Below are 20,324 nucleotides of genomic sequence, written 5' to 3'. Positions count from 1 at the left end.
TTGTTGCTCTTTTGGCGTTCCATAGAAACAAAAACATTGAGCGGGGAGCTCGAGGAGTTACATTACAGTATACAAAGAAACACGCCTGTAAAATCATCAATTTAAAGGATTTATTTATTTGTTATGTGTTTCTCCTTCTGAAAGTACTTATAAGTCCTAATTTTAAAGTGTGGTGTTCAGGATAAAGTTAGTCAACAAATTTGGAGTCAAAATACAAGAAAGGCAGGTGCGTAAGAAAAACATCCTCTCTGAAGCAACACAATGGAGTAAATATATACCAACAAACAACCCGTCAAGTTTGTTTGTTGTAAAGAAAAAATATACATTTACTCAACGGGCGAAAATAATGTGAGTTTATCTATGTTTTGCGGTAGTATTAAATTATATTTATGGTAATAAATGAAACCTACTGTGTTTAAAATTATGTATGGATAAACAAGTATTGTTTTTAAGCTGTAGTATATCTTAGTATTTGTAATCTTAGGTGTTGGGTCTTAGCTTTCGTGATCTTAGGTCTTAGGGGGTCTGAGCTTTCGTGGTCTGAGCTTTCGTGACACCCTAAATTTTCTCCCAGATTTCTACTTAAAAAATACCCTAAAATGTGATCTGGGCCTGGCTTCCTAAATAATATCGACATAACTCATACGAGTTTTCCGTCTCTCCCGATTCCCCACGCTCGAGCTCTGTGCAAATCGCATGTTGTTGCATGTGACACTATGGAGGTATGGTCCATGGTGACACGAACTACAGTACTGGTCCGGTCAGTATAGATGGCGGTGTTTTTTTTTATGGTAATCAAGCATGCAGTTGTGTAAACAAGGCATGCAGAATGTACACGGCGAGCGAGTGTGCGGCGAATGCATGATGTGCAGAACGCGAAGATCGGGGCGATGATATTAAGGTTGTATTCAATTTTACGATGGCCAATGTTTGATGAGTTTTAAGTCAGCCGAATTCAGAGAAATTACTCTATTTTTTGGTGAGAATTTCTTTAAAAAAAATCGACGTCGGCCTAGCTAGCTAGGCCTACCTCTTCTTTCCTAATGATAAATTATACACTGGGACTTTGCCCGGGGATATGCTTGCGTGCGAAGGTAATCGTAAAGTCGGGGGTGGGATTATACTCGAGGTGGGATTATACCCGAGGAACTACGGTAAAAGAAAATCAACTTAAAAATGCAAGTTAAAATGATTAAAATGACATGTATTTTGGCAATTGCTAAACTTCTATTATAATACTATTACTAGTGTCAACTTTTACGTAATTTGTTTACCTTGTACCTAGACGACCATGTTGAATACATTACACCGATATATTGTTTTATAAGTAAATGAATTTTACAACTCATTGACTTTTAGTTTATGAGAATCTCTTTATTATCCATAGTGATATACATTTATTATGTTTAAAGATGTATTGTCCCCCAAAAACATGAAAAATGAAGATTAGTAGGCTGGTAGCGGGACGATTCGGCCCTAAGACGATTCGGTGCTAAGACGATTCGGCACACTTAAATTTATCAGCTTTAATATGCATTTTATAAGCATAAAGTAAGCTTTATTCTCCAAACTTTATGTTCAGAGGGACTATGGGGTGGTATTACTTGGTATAAATATGCAATAAAGCAAAAAATTTGAAAACATTGTCGAAAATAATCATTTTTTAGTCACACGAACGATGTAAACAAGTTACGCCCTCTGTTGGCCGCTTGGTGAATGCACAAACAAAACAAAGTTTTCAAAGTAATGAATTGAATATAAAATTAGGTTTTTTTAGTAATTTATTTCATATAATATATCAACATTGTCAATATCTATAAAATATTGATTGTTAAATACCTTTAAAAACTTGATAAATACCAAAAAAAATGAATATGAGTGAGAAGTGAGACATTTCTGCCCTCAAAGTGGGATGTTTCGTCCCACCAAAAGTGCGCCGAATCATCCCGGATTTAATAAAATCAGACTCTAAATAGGCCATTTTATTCACTTCTGTAAAAAATCCCAAACCACACAAAATAAATATTTTAAAAGACAAAAGAAATTGTTAATTTTAACCAAAAACCATTGTCTGACAGACAATTTAAGGATTTAAGGACTTTAAACTACATTTTTTCAGGTAAATATTTTTTTTTTTCGATCAAGTTTTTAGTCAAAGTTAACAACTATTATATGTGTCATTGAAATGCAATATTCAACAAAAAATGTGAATTTTTAGGGGGAAAATATATCTTTCAACAAGTTTCACAGTTGTAGATAATTTTACCTTTTCTATAACATAGAACAGCTTTAGTAGTTCAACATATAAAACATCTGAAATACATTTCTTGCTTGACAACAAAAGCAATAAAATAAGTAAAAACTATGAAATGTACAATTTTTATTTGAAATATTCTATTTAAGATAAAACAATGCTTTTACATTATGCTTCAAGTCAGCTGATTTTTGTTTCTTTTATACTACATTTTTTTTACCATATTGTTTTATCCATCCAGCAATTGCTGATCATTAGGGACCGACCCTCAGAGGTTCATTACATAAACAAAGTCTTATTACAAGTCTTTGGGAGTGGAGTTGTAATTTTGTCCTTAGAAAAATTCCTGACATGTGACGGGACTTGAACCCAGGACCCTTGGAGTGGAAGCCACAACTCCACTCTTTTAACTGGAATTATTTAATTATTTGGAAGCCTACAATTTAAGTTGTAGTATTATTTATTTGTTTTGTAGTTATTTAATAATTAAATATTTTTACATTGTTTGGTTTATGGTTTGCCACTGCAACTCTTCGTGGTCTTTTAGAAATTACAGCAATCCCTCCTGGAACATCCAACCCATCATCTTTGGTATCTATCCGTTTAAGGAATTTACCATTTTGATCAAATAGTTGTAGTTTATGATTACTGGATACTATTATATTCCCATCCATATCTATGGTTATACCATGAGGACCCAAGACTTTACCATCTTCTTTACCAGAGCCTGCAAGGATCTTAATTAGCTTATCATTATCATCAAACATTTGTATTCTGCTATTTCCAAAATCAGCAATAATCACATGACCTTCTTTTGTTAAAGTAACATCTGATGGTTTTTTCATTTGACCTGCTTTACTACCTTTTGAACCTATTGTACCCAGTAGACTACCATCATCAATATTGAATTTAAACACACAGTGACATTCATAATCTGCTACATATAAGATCCTGCTCTTTTGGTTTAACGTTATTCCATATGGATTTTTTAATACCCCTTTACCAAATGTTCGGATTTCATGATATTGATTATCACACATTATAACACATTTTTCTGTTGTGTCACTATACACAAAGTGACGATCATTGCCTATTTGATGCATGCAATTGACTGTAACATTTTGAGGTATTTGTATCCTAGAAACAAAACAACCCGATTGATCAAACTTTATTAAATCTTTACTGTAGCTTGACACTAACATACATCCATCAGTATCTAATACTACATCTGTCACTTTATCTGTTTTCTTATATTCTTTATACTCTGATATATTGTTTATGGTATGTACAAGTCCAATAGGTTCCACTTTGATACTCACTGGTGAACCTATGACATGTATCATAGCTCCATCAGTGATATCCATCTGCCAATCTCCTTCCAAATTGCATCTACCTGTTATCGTGTGCTCTCCCTTACTGTGAGCTAATTCAATGACTCTGCTTTCTCACCTAATGAGTTGCTTAGTGTGACTGTTAATTTACCAACATCACTCTCTGCTAGTCTTGATACTCTCACACTAAATAACTGTCCTTTTGTGACTGAAATGTTCTCATCTTCTTTATTAACCTTGTGTACACCACTAACAGTGATAAGTTTACCAACACCTTCATGATTCATCAACTCAACCAGCTTTTGAGACGGAATAAACTTTGGTGTCTTTCTTGTTTGAATTAATATATTTTCCAATTGATCATCTGCTGTAACCTTATCACTAAAAGCAGTGATAGTTGACCGGTATGATTCAAAAGTTTCCGCTTGTGTTGGTTTATTCATTGCTTTTTTTATAGAGTCCTTTAGTGTGTTCACTTGTGTCAGATTTGTTTTAATATTTTTATCATGACTATCAAGAACTTTGATTTGTTCTTCATACATTTGTGTAAGATTTGCCATCATTACCTTAGTTTCTTCTTTCACCTTTCTGATAATTGTAATCTCATGAAACTCAATTGCTCTTCTGCTCAATTTCAAATTAGATTCTAACTCTGATTTTTCTTTAGTGATAACATTTAATATTTCATTTAGTTTTCCTTTAATGCCATCAGCTATTTTCATAGTTTCATTTACAGTTGGAGTAATGTCAATCAGAGCTCTTTGCATTTCCATTGGTACCTCAATTGGCCAAATGGATACAAACAAAAGAATTAGAAAAAAAGATAGAATGAATATAAATAGTCTTGCCACTCTAGTACGCCAGCTGTCAGCACCCCTGATCACCTTATGTTTATTTCTAAAACAACTGAGAATAGGTTTGCAATCTTCACATGCAGAAAGTTTACATGTAAGGCAGTAATATTCTCGTGTTTTTTCAGGATGATATGAACATTGTTGTGAATGTTGACTTTGATCTCGATTTAAATCTAATGTGTACAGTGAATGTTTTTTATGTGCAGGAAATTTCTGTTCAATGCATTTCCAACACAAATACCTTTCACAATCAGAGCAATGGTATTGTGGTTGAATATTACAACTTGAACAGATTTCTGGTTTTTCAGATTCAATCTTCTCAACATATTCAACTAGGTAATGTATTGTTTCATTGCACTTCAGATTTTTCAAATCATCAAATTTTAGATCAAATGTCCGACGGCATTTTGGACATTGTATCTTTCCATTTACTTTCATCAATTCTTGCAGGCAGTTAAGACAGTAATTATGAAGACACTTTAGTGTCTTTGGATTTGTGAATCTTTGTAGACAGATTGAGCATTCAAGGCCTTTTTTGTCAACAAACTTCAACACTGTTTCAGCAGACATCTATGAAACATAATTAATTAATTAATGATTTTGAATTGTTTTGGTTGTACTAGTATAGTAGCAAAGTTTAATATTTTATTTTGAGCATAAAATGAAAATTTGGATTTGATAAATTTAGTGTAAGCCTATATACCTTTGTTTTAGAGTAAAGTGGTTCTAATGATGCAGTAGTACTTGTTGAAGCTTGTCTGTCAGTTTGCTCTAAAGATATAAAAGAAATAAATTATCTGATTTTCATGCTGAACCTGAATTTTAGGTACTTGGCTTGTTCACATACATTTTTTTTTTATCCAAGCTACATGATGAAATTCGTGCATTAAAATTTGTTACGACAATTACCTATAATCAAGGAGAAATAAGTTATAATCTACCACAAATAGAGTCATGTCATTTAGGAGTTTGTTGGTAATAATTAGTATTGTATTCCGGAAGTGCTGGGTGACGCCGCACTATACATAACATCAGGGAAAATAACATCAAATAGTCTTTTTCCACACTTTATTTGTTTCCAAATATTTATGTGTATGTTTTAAGGATGTGTTTGGGAAGGTGTAGAAAGTCTTTAAACACAGTGAAGTTTAAATGTTCGCGGTATTAGAAGCGATTTTCAGAAACGAGAACTAGCCAGCGATGCAGCTAAATACAAGCTTGACATTCTCGGGGTCCAATCGCACCACCTGGCGGGTAGCGATGTCATTCAAATCAGGCCTGACGATAACAAAGGCAGATATGATTTCTTCTACACTGGACCCGCAAACAACACAAGACATGGCGTTGGAATTCTAGTTGAGAGCAGTTTTAAAGCAGAATTTAAGGAAATATCGGAGAGAGTAATTACAGCCCGAATCAACATAGAAAGTAGAGGAGGTAAGCCTGGGTCGAGGCGTAGGCCAAAACCCAGGAATGTACTTTTCGTATGCGCATATGCACCTACTTTAGAACATAGTGAACAACAACCTTGGGATAGAGATTAAATGAAGCAAAAAACAGAGATATCCTAATATTAGCTGGAGATATGAATACAAAAACGGGGTATAACCATCATGATTACCCACAATGTGTAGGAAGATATGGTAAAGGAAAAACAAACAATAATGGAACACAGCTAGTTGAATGTGCACTAAGAAATAATCTAGTACTAACAAATACCATGTTTAAACATAAAATGTCACATAGGACTACGTGGGAATGCCCGCAGAGACGCGATCAGCATAACGATCAGAAGAGTGGAGAGATCAGACGCAACCCCTACAGAAACCAGATCGATTAACATTCTAGTTAAGAATTCACACATGAAGCTAGTCACTAACGCAAGAGCATACAGTGGTACGAGAACATACACTGATCATAGATTAGTCAAGACAACTTTAACACTACAATGGTATAAATTAAATAGTAACGCTAAGAAAACCAAACAAATAGATGTGTCAAAACTTCAAGCACAACAAAACAGACAAACATATCAAAGAAAGGTATCGAGATGTATACAATCTGTAAACATCCAGGACCTGGAACCACAAGAGAAATGGACCAAATTAACGACAGTCTTTCAGAATGTAGCATTGGAAGTGGTTGGTTACAGGAAAGCAAAGTCTAAATCAAACAATAAATATATACAAGAGTTATCGAAGAAGCAGAAACAGTTGAGGTGCGACATAAATTCATCAAATGACAAATCAAAGAAAACAAAACTTAGGAAAGAAAGAAATCAAATCATAAAGAATATTCATACTGAACTTAATAAAGAAAAAGAAGATACACTAAAAGAAAAGATAGCTGAAATTGAAAAATTCAAAGATGATCCTTAACAAGAATGTACCAAGCAGTAAAAAACCTAAAACTTAACGAAAATAAAAGACTTGTAGTAGAAACAGAGTTCGGTATAACAACAAACGAAGAAGAGCAGGTAGAAATAATTAGCAATTTCTTTGAAAACGTCTATCACAAATCACAAGAAAAACCTATAAACGAAAACATTAAACCTATTGAAATGAAGTCTCCCTTTACAGGTGATGAAGTTGCCAAAGCAGCGAAATGCTTAAAAAATAATAAAAGCCCAGGAAGTGACCAAGTATACTCTGAAATGGTAAAATATGCACCTATAGAAGTTTTTAACCACATAGCAGAAATATATAACCAAACAGCTAAAACAGGAAACATACCTAAAGAAATCAACGAAGGCATATTGCATCCAATACCGAAACCAGGCAAGAAAAAAGGTCCACCAAAAAACATCCGACCCATCATCCTACTGTCGGTTCTTAGGAAAATGCTAGCAATATGCTTACTAAATAGGATAAACGACAGATTAGATGAACATGTCCCTGTAACACAGGCCGCGTATCGCAGAGGATGAAGCACTACCGAACATGTACATACATGCAAAATGTTAGCAGAAAAGGCAATTGCGTCATCTAACTACGAAATAATATTACTACTACTTGACATGACCAGTGCATTTGACACGGTGCGGAGGAATACTCTATTCGACATACTGACACATGTATTACAAGATGATGAACTACACATGTTGAAAGTTTTGATAAACAATGTAAAATTAAGCGTTCGAATTGGAAAACAGACAGGAAAATTGTTTACTACTACACTAGGAGTACTACAAGGTGACTGTATGTCTCCGATACTGTTCACACTATACCTAGCAAAGGCACTCGAATCAGCAAACACAACACCACTACCCCTACAACAGCTTAATATCCAGATGCAGTATGCAGATGACATTTCATTTATTAGCGACTCAAAAGAACACATAACTAAAATAAAGAAAAATGTAACAGAGAAATTAGCAGAATTCAATCTAAAGATAAACGAAAGTAAAACAGAAGAATACCTAATAGGAAGAAACACCGATAGTAAATGGGAAGAATGCAAATACCTCGGTAGTAACTTGGACACAGAAAAAGACATTAAAAGAAGAAAATCACTAGCAGCTATGGCATATAACAAGCTGAAGTCGTCGCTAGAACACAAAACGATGTCTATAGACGTGAAATCCCGTTTGTTTGACGCATACATAGCAAGTATTTTCTTATATAACAGTGAACTCTGGGTACTAAACAAAAAATTACAAGAGAGTATAGATATATATCACAGGAAAATGTTGCGAAAGATGATAGATATTAAATTAACAGATAGAGTGTGTAACACGAAAATATACGAGATAACAAAACAAGAAGAATGGAGTAAAAGAATTAAACGAAGGAGACTAAAATGGTATGGACACATAATTAGATTACCGGATGATACCCCAATCAAACAAACAATGAAGGAAACTAACAGGAAAGTAAAACGACCCGTAGGAAGACCAAGAAATAACTGGATGAATCAAATAAAGAAAGACTTACAAGGACTAGTAGACACTAACACAATAAAAAACCATCCTGCCATAAACAGAAAAAAATGGAAACAAATTGTGGAAAGCGTAATGTCGGAAGACGGAAAACGTTAGCAACAATGGTAATAATTAAACCGCGGCTTACCCTCACTGTCAATCGTGGTCTCTTTTTCTACAATGGACTTTACTTTGTTTTTTTCCATCTCCAAAAAAATATAACTAGCTTTTTTATCGAGGAACTTTGCAAAACATTCTATTGACTTGTTTTCATCCACCAGAAGTTTTTCCTTCTCAAGTATGAATACAAAATCCCAAATATTCTTAAAACTGTGCTGATCTAGGCTGTAGTGTGCAAGCATGGTTGATACCTTTGTCGTATTTTTTCTTAATGATGCAAAGAGTCGTTTGCGATATTCTGTGATTGGTTTTCCCTTGGTGAAGTTGTACTCTTCATTGTTGTTTGGATGCTTCTCTTTAAACTGTTTTATCAAATCTATCGCTTTCTTCTCTTCAGTTATTTTAGCGATGTCTAACAGAATTTCGACATCAGCAAGATTATAATTAATACAACCTGTCCTTTTAAGTTCATTAAACCAGTTAAGTGCTGGGACATCTTCTTTACTTAATACCTGTCCAGAGCAGTGGTCCTGTAGCAAAAGTCTTAACCACAGACGTTTCTCACCTTTATATCTATCACTTAAACATGCAAGGAATTTTTTAAATTCTTCAGTTGGTTTTGATTGCTTCTTTCTGCCTCTTTTCAATCCACGATGATGGTTCTTGTTATGCTGCGAATAAGCAGCCATTCTGTAACAACAGAACCAATTTTAAATCGCTTGGATGTAATGATTTATATCATTATTATTAAGTTTACAGAGACCATGGAGCTAATTTTATAGCTCCATGCAGAGACAAAGTAGAAGCATTGGATGTACAGGCAATGACTACTACAACATTATTTATTTCCCTTTTTTTTGCCACTATTTCTAGAGTGATCCCAGCCTAAATGTATAAAATACAGACTTAATAATATAAATATATATTATTTTTTAATGAATTTACAACTCACCTTATATTTGTTTTGGAAATCAATGTAAAATTAGCAGTAGCTGCCTGAATTGCTGTTATGATCTTTAGAAGATATATGATTATTTCTGACGTGGCATTTCTCATTTAACAAGTGACGTTTCACTTAAACAAAGGAGTTAATTAAGCTTGAACAGAAAGTTCACAATAAATCAAATGAAGCAAAAGGTATTTCTATTTACTGAGTGTCAATTTTGTACACCATAATGCACAAATATAATGCTCTAGGAAAAAATCCTCGGCTTTGTTCAGGCGAATGCAACCATGTTTTGAATGCAGTTGATTAGAGATAACACATGGATACTATTTCAATGTGTTATCATGTTAAAACATATGACATTTTTTTTCCAGATACAAACACCAAAAAATTAACAAATGTGGTAGTTGGTTTTGTAGACTTTGTCGATGTTTTGTCTTTATGTATTGTCTTTAGGTAACAGTCAAGTTAGCTGACATTGCTGGTCAGGAAGGAAAACCTGAACGCAAACCAATTGACAACACGCCTGGCCAGCGCGTCGATTTAAGGCAGAAAACCCTTCAAAAATATGGAAAAGTCAATTAAGAGAGGCCGTAAAGCCCATGGCCATAATGGGCAACAGGCATTGATAAATTAACAAGTGACATAATTAAAGCAGGAGGTGATGAGGCAGTAATCCAACTTACCGAACATTTTAACCAGATTCTGCCATCCAAGAAAATACCACGATGCTGGAAAGAAGCGAAAGTCATACTACTCCACAAAAAGGAAGACAAAGCAGACATAAAAAAATACCGGCCAATCAGCCTTCTGTCACATGTTTACAAAATATTCACAAAAGTAATCCAAAACCGATTGAAACATCTTGGATCAAAACCAGCTCAGGGAACAAGCAGGCTTCAGAGGGGGCTATTCTACTATAGACCATCTGCAAGCAGTAAACCAACTAATCACTAGATTTGAACTCGTCACTACGGACGAGTTAGGTTATCCGCAGCGCAATGGCCACGTGCACGTCATACGTTGGAATAGTGCGCGCAGAAAAACTATTATGCCATTGCAAAAATGTTAATGCGCTCTCTATTTTGCGTCACGTCTAAGTATATACGGTATACGCTATATACTGTATACGTACTACATACAGTGCAGAATAGGTGAAATTAAGTGACCAAAGTTAATGACGCTTTTGAGCATGATGACGTCATCACAATTTTAAAAATGGTAAAACATGAGAATGATAATTGATTGACTTAGACAATTTAAAAAAATGGAGGGCAATGGAATACGGATAAGTGGAGATGCGCTCTATTAAATGTGATGAGCTATGACGAATAATAAAAAAATCCTATATTTTGTATTCGAGTGACCATACGATGACGTCATAATGTCCGGTTAGCCACATCGATGCATGATTTGATATCTGCAACTCATCTACTACCAGAATATGTAAATATAAAAAAGTTCACCACGTAGTTTAGAATCTATGACTGTTTAAAAAAAGGCATAATTTTGACAAATTTTTGAACTTTTTCTTCAAAAATGCGCGTAAATTGTTTAATTCTACGTGCTCGTATGACGTGATTTTAAGTCGAAATTGTTTGAAAGTTGGTAAATTTTCTAAAAAAGACAGGAAAAACAAAAATCAAGCAAAAAAATGATGTTTTTGCGCTACGTGCGCACGCGCGCGTAAAAAAATTGCGCACGCGTGGGAATTTTTGAAATGCTCAAAATGACATGAAACGCGTAGAAAGTTGATTAGAAATTGATTTTTCGCATTTTGAAATTTTAAACGCGCGTGCGCGCGTAACTTTTTGTAAAACATGCTATTTTTAATCCATATAAAGTTTGCGCATTATATGACTTAAATTTTCACCAAGTTTCAATACAAAATGACTTTTAGTTTTTATTCTATGATCAATCATTGAAATTCACAAAATCGCGCGTAACTTACGCTGCGCGACTCGAAATTTGAAAAAAAAAGTTTCTTGCACATCTACAGCTACATATCAATCTTATGAAAAAATTATACAATCATATGTTGCCCAAAATTAGAGATATGCGACCAACAAAATTCGTGGAAAGAAAGAAGAAAATAGAAAAAAAAAGAGAAAAAAAAAAAAAGATCCTGACAATAACAAGAGGTTATCCGCCAAGTGCGGATAACCAAAAAAGTCAAATGAATATCAACTGAACATCTGTCTTGGATTCATAGATTACCAGAAGGCCTTTGACTCGATAGAACACAAAAATATGTTTGATGCCCTGAAGAAAATTGGAATACAAGAAGGATACATTATCATCTTGGAAGATATCTACACAAACACAACCGCCAAAATACCCATCGATAAAGACATCTCGAAAGTCATCAAAATAAAGAGAGGTGTGAGGCAGGGTGACACGATATCTCCAAAGACTTAATACTAGATTACCAGGTTACATGGCCCCTGCTTAGATTTCTTGTCACGCAATACATACATGACTATGATTCACAGTTTTTCTCACCTTTGCCATTATTTATATTTTATAAACATTCAGTTTTGAAGTAGCAACTTATTTAATAAAAAAGCTTTTTTTGGATCTCTTTTGAGATCCAGTTACTGATACCCACATCAGTGTCATTTTTTCAGTAATTTGCCTTTGGTTTTATAATAAAATTAAAACAAACTTTTTAATCTAAATTAAAAAAACTGTTATTGTCCAATTACATACACAATACATACAATTGGAAATGTGTTGTTTGATACACTACATAGTCCATCAATAAAACAATACAAATTCGTCCATTATTATACATTAGTTGTAGTGTCTTCTTTTGATAAAAGCTGGTATTACTATAGAATCCCAGATAAAACCGTTAGCTGATGATGTAGCTTTAACAACTACAACTGTTAAGGACATGGAAGAACAGCTCAATCGCCTGAACAAAGAAAGTAAAAAGGTTGGCCTACAAATGCACTAAATTTATGACCAACTTCTCGACTCAAGAGACAATAACAATAGACAATCACCAGATTGAGAAAGTTGACAAATACAAATACCTGGGGCAGACCTTAAAAATGGTCAACACCACAGAGGAGGAGATAGTAACACGTGTAAAAGCAGGTTGGAGAAGCTTCGGGATGCACAAGCATATCCTGACCAACCAAGACATTCCCATGTCACGAAGAAGCAGGGTGTACAAGGGTGTATTACAATCAATGTGTTCTAACAACTATAGTTTATGGGGCAGAGACATGGGCAACAATGAAAGAGATGGAACAAAAATTGATAACAACACAAAGAGCGATGGAAAGAAAAATGGTAAATCTATCAATACGAGACAGAGTAAAGCATAGTGAGATACGGAAAAGAACAAAAGTCAAAGACATCATGGTAAAGATCAAAGAACTGAAATGGAGATGTGCAGGACACATAGCCAGAAGAGACGACAACAGATGGACGAAGAGATTGAATGAATGGCAGCTGAGGACAGGGAGAAGAAGAAGAGGACGGCAAAAAAGAAGATGGCGTGACGACATAACAACGTACATGGAAACGGCAACATGGGAAAGATCGGCAAGAAACAGAACTAAATGGAAACAGCTGGAGGAGGCCTTCACACAGCAGTGGGTGAAATAGGCTATGAGATTCCAGTCTGTAAATGGCAGGCTCCGCCCTGCTATTGATCAAAAATTGTTTTGTGTTGCAAGTTTCAAATAGAAAATACAGATTACTTTCTACACTATAGAAAAGAATGTCTCTTTGTAGTGGTTTTACTTGAAACTAGCCTATGATCTAATTATATTTAAAGCCCCATTCCCTACGTTTTTTAGATCTAATTTAAGATCACAAACTATATTTAATGTAAAAATAATACTATATGGTCCTATTGCAATAACTTTTTTCATCTTTAAACGGTTAAAAATGTGAAAAATAAATCGATCTAATAATTATAGCGGCCCGCTATAAATCCCAAAATGCATTGCGCGCGGATTGATATTTTTGTTTTTCACCTGTAATTCGCCCACTTTTCGATCGATCGTGAAGCCAAAACAAATGGAAGACTCCTAACTTTTCAGCGAAAATACCGGGTTTTCCCCAATTTGTATCAACGGAGTCTGGCAAAAATAGAAAGACAATTAATGCAGCAACTATACAACGTCAGGCTAGGTATATAGCTAGCGTACGATGTTCGTATGTTATCGATGTTTACCAGCTAGGCCTACAAAACTAAGCCTAGCTAGGCTAGGCCTAAGACCGTCCACGAGAGGTCGATCGCCGCGAGCTATTTAGGTAGTGCATTGTTTCTCACTTTTTATCATAATTTACCATAAAACGTACATTTAAGACAAGGAATGACATGATTTAATGTTTTTAAAGTGATATATATGTATTATTTTCCAAAAAACGTCCAAAATTGCAGGGAAGGGGTCTTTAATGTAATGTAATATGTAATTTTTTCTTGTTATCAAGTTATCTAAATATATAATATATCTAATACGGTTATATTACATCGTATAATACTTTGGTTGCCATAGTAGAGAGCTTATTTTTATCTTCGCACAACTACAGAACTAGACAATGCAGCAATAGCTTATGATTCACTGGACCATACTTTGATAAAACAGTGCAGGAGCATTATGATCTATATCATAATATTCTAATTTTCTATAAAAAAAAACAATAGATGCACTGATTATGTTTAAATAACATTTTATAAAACTGACTACAAATAATGAGAGGCAAGGCATGATTCAACGTTTCAATCTTTAATTGATCATCATCATCATCGAAACATTGAATCATGGCTTGCCTCTCGTTATTTGGATTCAGTTTTATACTATGTTTCTATAATACAAACTTTGGTTTGCTTTTTTCCTGAATCATTTTCACATTCCATTGTCTTGTATCCAAAACACTAAATATTCTGTGTTTTTTCTAAAATCAAATACCACTTTAGTTTTTACAATTTATATGCAAATATTATCGTGCCTACTGATGGTTCTCGAATACACAGTAATTTCAGCGTAAAAATGGCGATTTCAAATATACGTACAGTCGGTACTGCAGGATCAGGTCTGGCTTAGATAGACTGGAACTGCTCCGATACTATCAAGCAGTGATACGACCAGTTCTCGAATATGCCTGTGCATAAGAAAATTCTTTGATAAATGAAAAAAGAAGATCATAGATTACACTCTCTCTTACCTAAACCTCCCACACACAACCATCAGCTCCGACGCGTTAGATCGTTCACCCTCCCTAAAGTCAGGACACAACGCACAAAAAACATTCATTACTTTCCACGGAGTTTTCAATGATTGGTGAATGATCAGGAACTGAGATGATAAGCAAATTGTGAACCCCTTTTGGTTTGTGTTACTGGATGTACTATGATGGCCATTGAAAGACTGATTTGTGGACTATGATATATTTTAGTAACTTTTTTGGTTTGTGTTACTGGATGTACTATGATACATTGAAAGACTGATTTGTGGACTATGATATATTTTAGTAACTTGTTTGGTTTGTATTGTGTTATACTATGTTTTTTTTTATCTTTGATAAAGTTTTTTAAATATTTATGTCAACTTCATCACTGTTTACTGGATGCAATAAAAGGAAATAAATTAAATAAATAAATAAATAGGCCTACATGTCATTTATAGAGCGAGACACAGTGATTTATATAGTCTAAAAATTAACATGAACTAAAATTGGCACCCTGGGAATTGTTTTCTGCAGAGAAACTTGTTAAAAAAAATGAGTCCAAATTTTTGAGTCAACTTTAAACAAAGCCTGAGTTTGTGTTTTGTATGTAATATTAGGGTGAGGGATGGTGAAGAGGTTAGGTGCAAAGAGGAACCATTTTAAAATGCATTCTTTATTCACTCAAAAATATTTGTTTTATAAATAATATACCACTCTATATATAACACAGTAAAACATTTGCGATTTAATACTTTGTTGAAACTGCCACTGTCATAGTCAATTGACATAGTAAAGTCATGTTTAGACATTTGTCATACGTAAATTTAATGATACTACATGAGTTAGTTTGACATCTTAAATCCGATGTGAATAGAGACAGGACGCAGCCTTGGAGTGCACCTGTATTAGATATAGGCCTAACATTATTTTACAAAATACCATTTACTCTCACAGATTTAGTTCTATTGCTCATTTAACCAAAGAGATAAATATGGATTTACCTTTATGTCATCAAACATTTCCATCAATACATGGAGGAGTTGCAATGTGTTAATTGCTAATGATAAATCAATGAATAGTGATTGGTTATTGTTAGTATAAATTGGATGGCCAGATGAAAATGTTTGTTGAAAAATGAATAAATTGATTCAGATAGAATATTCCTTACACCAGAGCCATTAAAACAAAATTGATGCATCTTTAATACATAAACCAGAAGTGTAACTAATATTGGTAGGGTAATTGTTTTTCATAGCACACCATAATAATTTGTTCATTATTTTTATTTACATTTTAAAATTATTTCTTTAATATAGTGAGTGTTGGTGATTTTTACATTTTATTATGATCACTATATTTGTATTTATCACTTTCTGTAATGTAACCAACTTTCCATTTTCAAAAATACTTTTTGGTCTGTAATTTGTTGTTGATATTTCACAATTAAATTAAAGTTTTAATTTTATAAATTTTGTAATTTTCTGCCTGTACTTTTTTTTGTAATATTGCAAGCTACTCTATATCTTAATTTATACACAAATGATTATTTTTGTTTTCAATTGTATATAGGTGTATTTGTATATAATAAATTCTTGTGTAAAATTTTGCAATAATTTTAAATTATTTGTACTCCATGTCTTTAATAAACTATTATACTAGTTGAATGGCAATAGTTTTGATGTTTTTATATAAACTATTTCTTGGGTAATTTTAATCATGTAAACCCTGATTTTTAGTTTGTAGAAAAATTGTTAATGAATGCTAGTCATACTGACCAGCCTATGGTTATTTCTTTTACTCTTAGATTCCTTTTAAAAATTGGAATCATGACATACAGGACATTAGAAATTTATTAATTTAGCTAGCTATAATAAGATGTTGGCTAAACTAAAATGGCATGTTTTTTGTTTAGTAATGTAGGCCTAAAGTAGGCCTACAATGAAATGTCTATTTTAGGAATCCCACGGTACAGAACGTTAATCGTAAATTAAAAGAAATTGGTGAACAATTAGATCGGGAACATAATTTGTACCCTTGTAGCGTAACGTTCTGTAAACTTCGCCTGGAAAGTAACTACAGTACAGCTGGGCTGGGCTCCCTAATGAGGGAGATAGCCTTGTAAAATTACACGATCAGAAATGGACTAGTAAAATTCAAAATGTACTCAACAATTGTGGTATGCCCCAAATGTGTAATAATTTTGATCATTTCTATAAAAAATGGTTAGCAAACAGTTTTAATTTCCGATTGAGTGTGTTATGTTTAGTGTTATCTCTATTATATTAGTGTGGTAGTTATAGATATTTAGAACAGGTGTTCTGGTCTTTGAACCGTCATTAATTTTACTAAAAGATAAATAAAAGAAAGGATCGATCTCTGCATGTTCTCTGTAGGAGATACAGTAATGAACACGATACCAAATATAATATCAAAGATACACCAAATATTTATGTCTGAAAGTTTATGTATTTAGTTATTTTTTAAGGTTGATACCCTGAAAAAATAAATTATATTGTGATTGTCATTGCGTCGAGAACCTTATTTCTGAAAAATAGTGTCATTGATAAACGTCAAAGGGTTGAAACAGTAAATTTAAAGTTATGTTTTTAATTAAACTAAACAATAAGAATTTGTATCGCAATATGCTGTTTATCACTCAATATACATGAACAAGTGGCATGTGTTGCGTGCGCACACATGTGTTGCATGCGCACATGTGTTGTGTGCGCAACACATGACAACAAATTGACAAAAATTGCAAGCAAAAAATCAAACAGACAGATCTAAAAGATGTACATGAAAAGGGGTTATATAGGCAATACAAAAATTGTGAGTACTACTGTAGAGGGTGAGCTTACTTCGCTAGCTCACTCCCTTTTTTCATTAACATGATTTTTTTTAATATTTTATTAATTATTTTTTTTAATTATTAATATTTCATATTTTATTTATTTTTTATTAAATTGCTTCAACACATGTCCTGATGGAAACTTACCTGTAAACAATGAGTGTAGTTTTTGTGGATTGTTCTTCTATATATAAATTTACGTAAGGGCAAAATTCGGTAAATCGCACCTTACTTTTAGAATTTTTACTCGATGGTATATAAAGTTGGTTCGTACTTTCGGTACTGATTTTAACCACCTGATGTAACCCTGTTTACTAATTAAATTATGTTAGATAATTAGTTATTGACGATTAAAACGAATTTAGGTTCAACAATTAGCCCCAAATAGGGGTATACACTGTCTAATGGATGTCCATCTTGAAAAATACCCGCCACAAAAATGCGAGGAGGCTTCGCATTTTCCTATCTCCTCCTACGATAATTGTTTTTAATAGCTGAAAACCCGTTGAACAGCTCGAGTACAGTATCATAATGTTGAAGACAGGCCGATTTTCTTAAAAAAATACTATTTTGATAGATTTAATATACGTTTATACAAATGTATTGATTTGCAATGAATGGAACATTCCAATCTCTGTGTCGTTCCACAAGTGTCTATTCCCTCAGGCGTCGTAAAGGAAAGTACTCTATACTCATAACAGAAATTGGATCCATTTTTTTTTCAATCTGTGCTGCAGAGGTTGGATATAAATTTTTTTAGACGGATAATGGTTTCAGTCGCCGTATAGTATGTACAAATCTTTATTATTGCAGTTAAACCACCCATATCATCACCCTTCCCTCTCACTGGCATGAGTAGCGTTGTAAAGACATAGTAGTACGGGGCGCCGAATGGGACATTGCTAATTTTGTCGAAATATTACAATTTTGTCTACACATAATTAATTTTGTCAATACAAAATTCATTTTGTTCAACACAAAATTCATTTTGTGTTGACAAAATTTATTCTGTGTGGACAAAATTAATTTTGTCTTGACAAACTTCATTTTGTCTCGACAAAATTAATTCTGTGTGGACAAAATTAATTCTGTGCAGACAAAATTAATTCTGTGTGGACAAAATTCATTTTGTGGCGACAAAATGTATTCTGTGTAGACAAAAATTATTCTGTGTAGACAAAATTCATTCTGTGTAGACAAAATTCATTCTGTGTAGACAAAATTCATTTCAGTCTAATATGGAACTTGAACACTTTGCGTCGAGTATAAGTACAGTTTATACTGATGTATAACACGTAGCCCTATATGCCTACCAATTTTGGTAATAAATATTAAAGAGGGTTGAAGATTTATATCGATACCGATAATATTGATTAAGAAAATGACAACACTATTTACGATAACATCTGATAAGTTGAGTAGTAATGAAATGATTTTAGTTAATACATTTATTTTAATATAATAGTTAGTATAGGCCTATTTATTCTCATGGGAATTGCGTCGTCTATAGGCCTACCAAGTTTATTTGATAGGAATACTAAATTGCTAATAGGCCTAACTCAAGGGAACAAAACTATGAAATATCTCTTAAGACATATATTAATTGCCTCTAATTGGAATAATAGAGATATCTTTATTGAAAAGATATCTTGGTTATAAACAGGGATATATCTCTATTGGAACCTAAGATCTATGTAAACTAACTACATCTATTAAAAACTAAAATATTTTAGTTGCCTAAATAAATGACAGTTTGGTACGCCATAGATTATGATATTGCAAATTGTCGTTAAAAAGTTAAATTTAATTTTACTCTCGGTTGCGTATTATTATATATTTACACCCTCGAAAGATATAATTCAACTTTGACCAAATAGTTATATGGGTGTTCACACAACTGACATATGGCGCCTCTCAAGTATCCATTCCCATGGCAGTGTATATAATCTTTCCACCTTCTCCATGATTGATTTTATTTATTATACATTGCTAATTGCAAATAATTGTTTATAGGTTTACATTGTTCTTTGTACTTTTAATGTACGTATTCAGTCTTTGGCTGGCTTGATAAGATTGATGTTAAATAAAAATGCATTTCCACTAATAAAATATGGAGTTGTATCGAGAGAGTATCGTAATTTCGGGCAGAATGGTTTTCGGTCTGGAAAGGTCATTATTACACTGTCTGGGGTGTTGATATTTATACATCGAATGTTTTATGGGCAATCAGTCCTGTAACCTAGCCAACGTAGGCTAACTGGCCGCGTAATTTTTTTTTCCAGGACGAACGTGGGCAGAAATCATGAATAATTCATGATTAATTATGACATAATAGAGAACATTATAGAGGGCGCTGTATAAGAATGCAGAGAGATTAAATAATTAGTGTAAACAACGTTTGCCAACCGAAATGTTTGTTCTAGTGGTAAAGGCTTTAACCTATTACGCTGAAGCCCTCGGTTCGAGGTCTTTCATGTACATGTTTATATTTTTATAGTTGAGAGAGATTATTTAGAGGGTTAGGTTTAGTATATTTAGGAAATAGATCAGCTATCTTTCAATTCTTTATAATAGAAAATAATTAAGGTAATGAATTATTCATGACTTCTGCCCACGTTCGTCCTGGAAAAAACAAACACGCTACCTGGCCTACTTACTACTGTAGGTTAAAGGTTATTAGGTTTCGCAGGGTGGATGACTGTTATATAAAACCAACGTGAGCAATCTTTTGTAGTCAGTTCTTTAAATGTTTTTTTTTTCAAATAACGGACAGCTTTCAGCATCATTATTTCTGCAATGACTATTATTATCTTAAAGATATATTGTCCCCTGAAAAAATGTTTTTTTTAATCTTTTTGTTGA

General features: G+C 33.4%; 1 long non-coding RNA gene across 2 annotated transcripts in view; it reads left to right on the top strand.

Annotated features, from left to right (window-relative positions):
* Positions 1–48: 48 nt before the first annotated feature.
* LOC140046493 (uncharacterized) overlaps positions 49–20,324 on the top strand; it is a 40,840-nt gene continuing 20,564 nt past the window's right edge. The window contains exon 1 of one of the 2 annotated variants that reach the window (XR_011844798.1): positions 49–348. This is a non-coding gene — a long non-coding RNA (uncharacterized lncRNA). Of the gene's footprint in view, positions 349–816; positions 902–20,324 lie in introns of those variants that run through there. The other variant, XR_011844797.1, reaches the window with a different exon arrangement.

Source organism: Antedon mediterranea, chromosome 4, assembly GCF_964355755.1.
Source record: "Antedon mediterranea chromosome 4, ecAntMedi1.1, whole genome shotgun sequence".
Classification (NCBI taxonomy): Eukaryota; Metazoa; Echinodermata; class Crinoidea; order Comatulida; family Antedonidae; genus Antedon; species Antedon mediterranea.
Note: the sequence above shows the minus strand (reverse complement) of the source record. Positions and strands in the feature narration are given on the sequence as shown.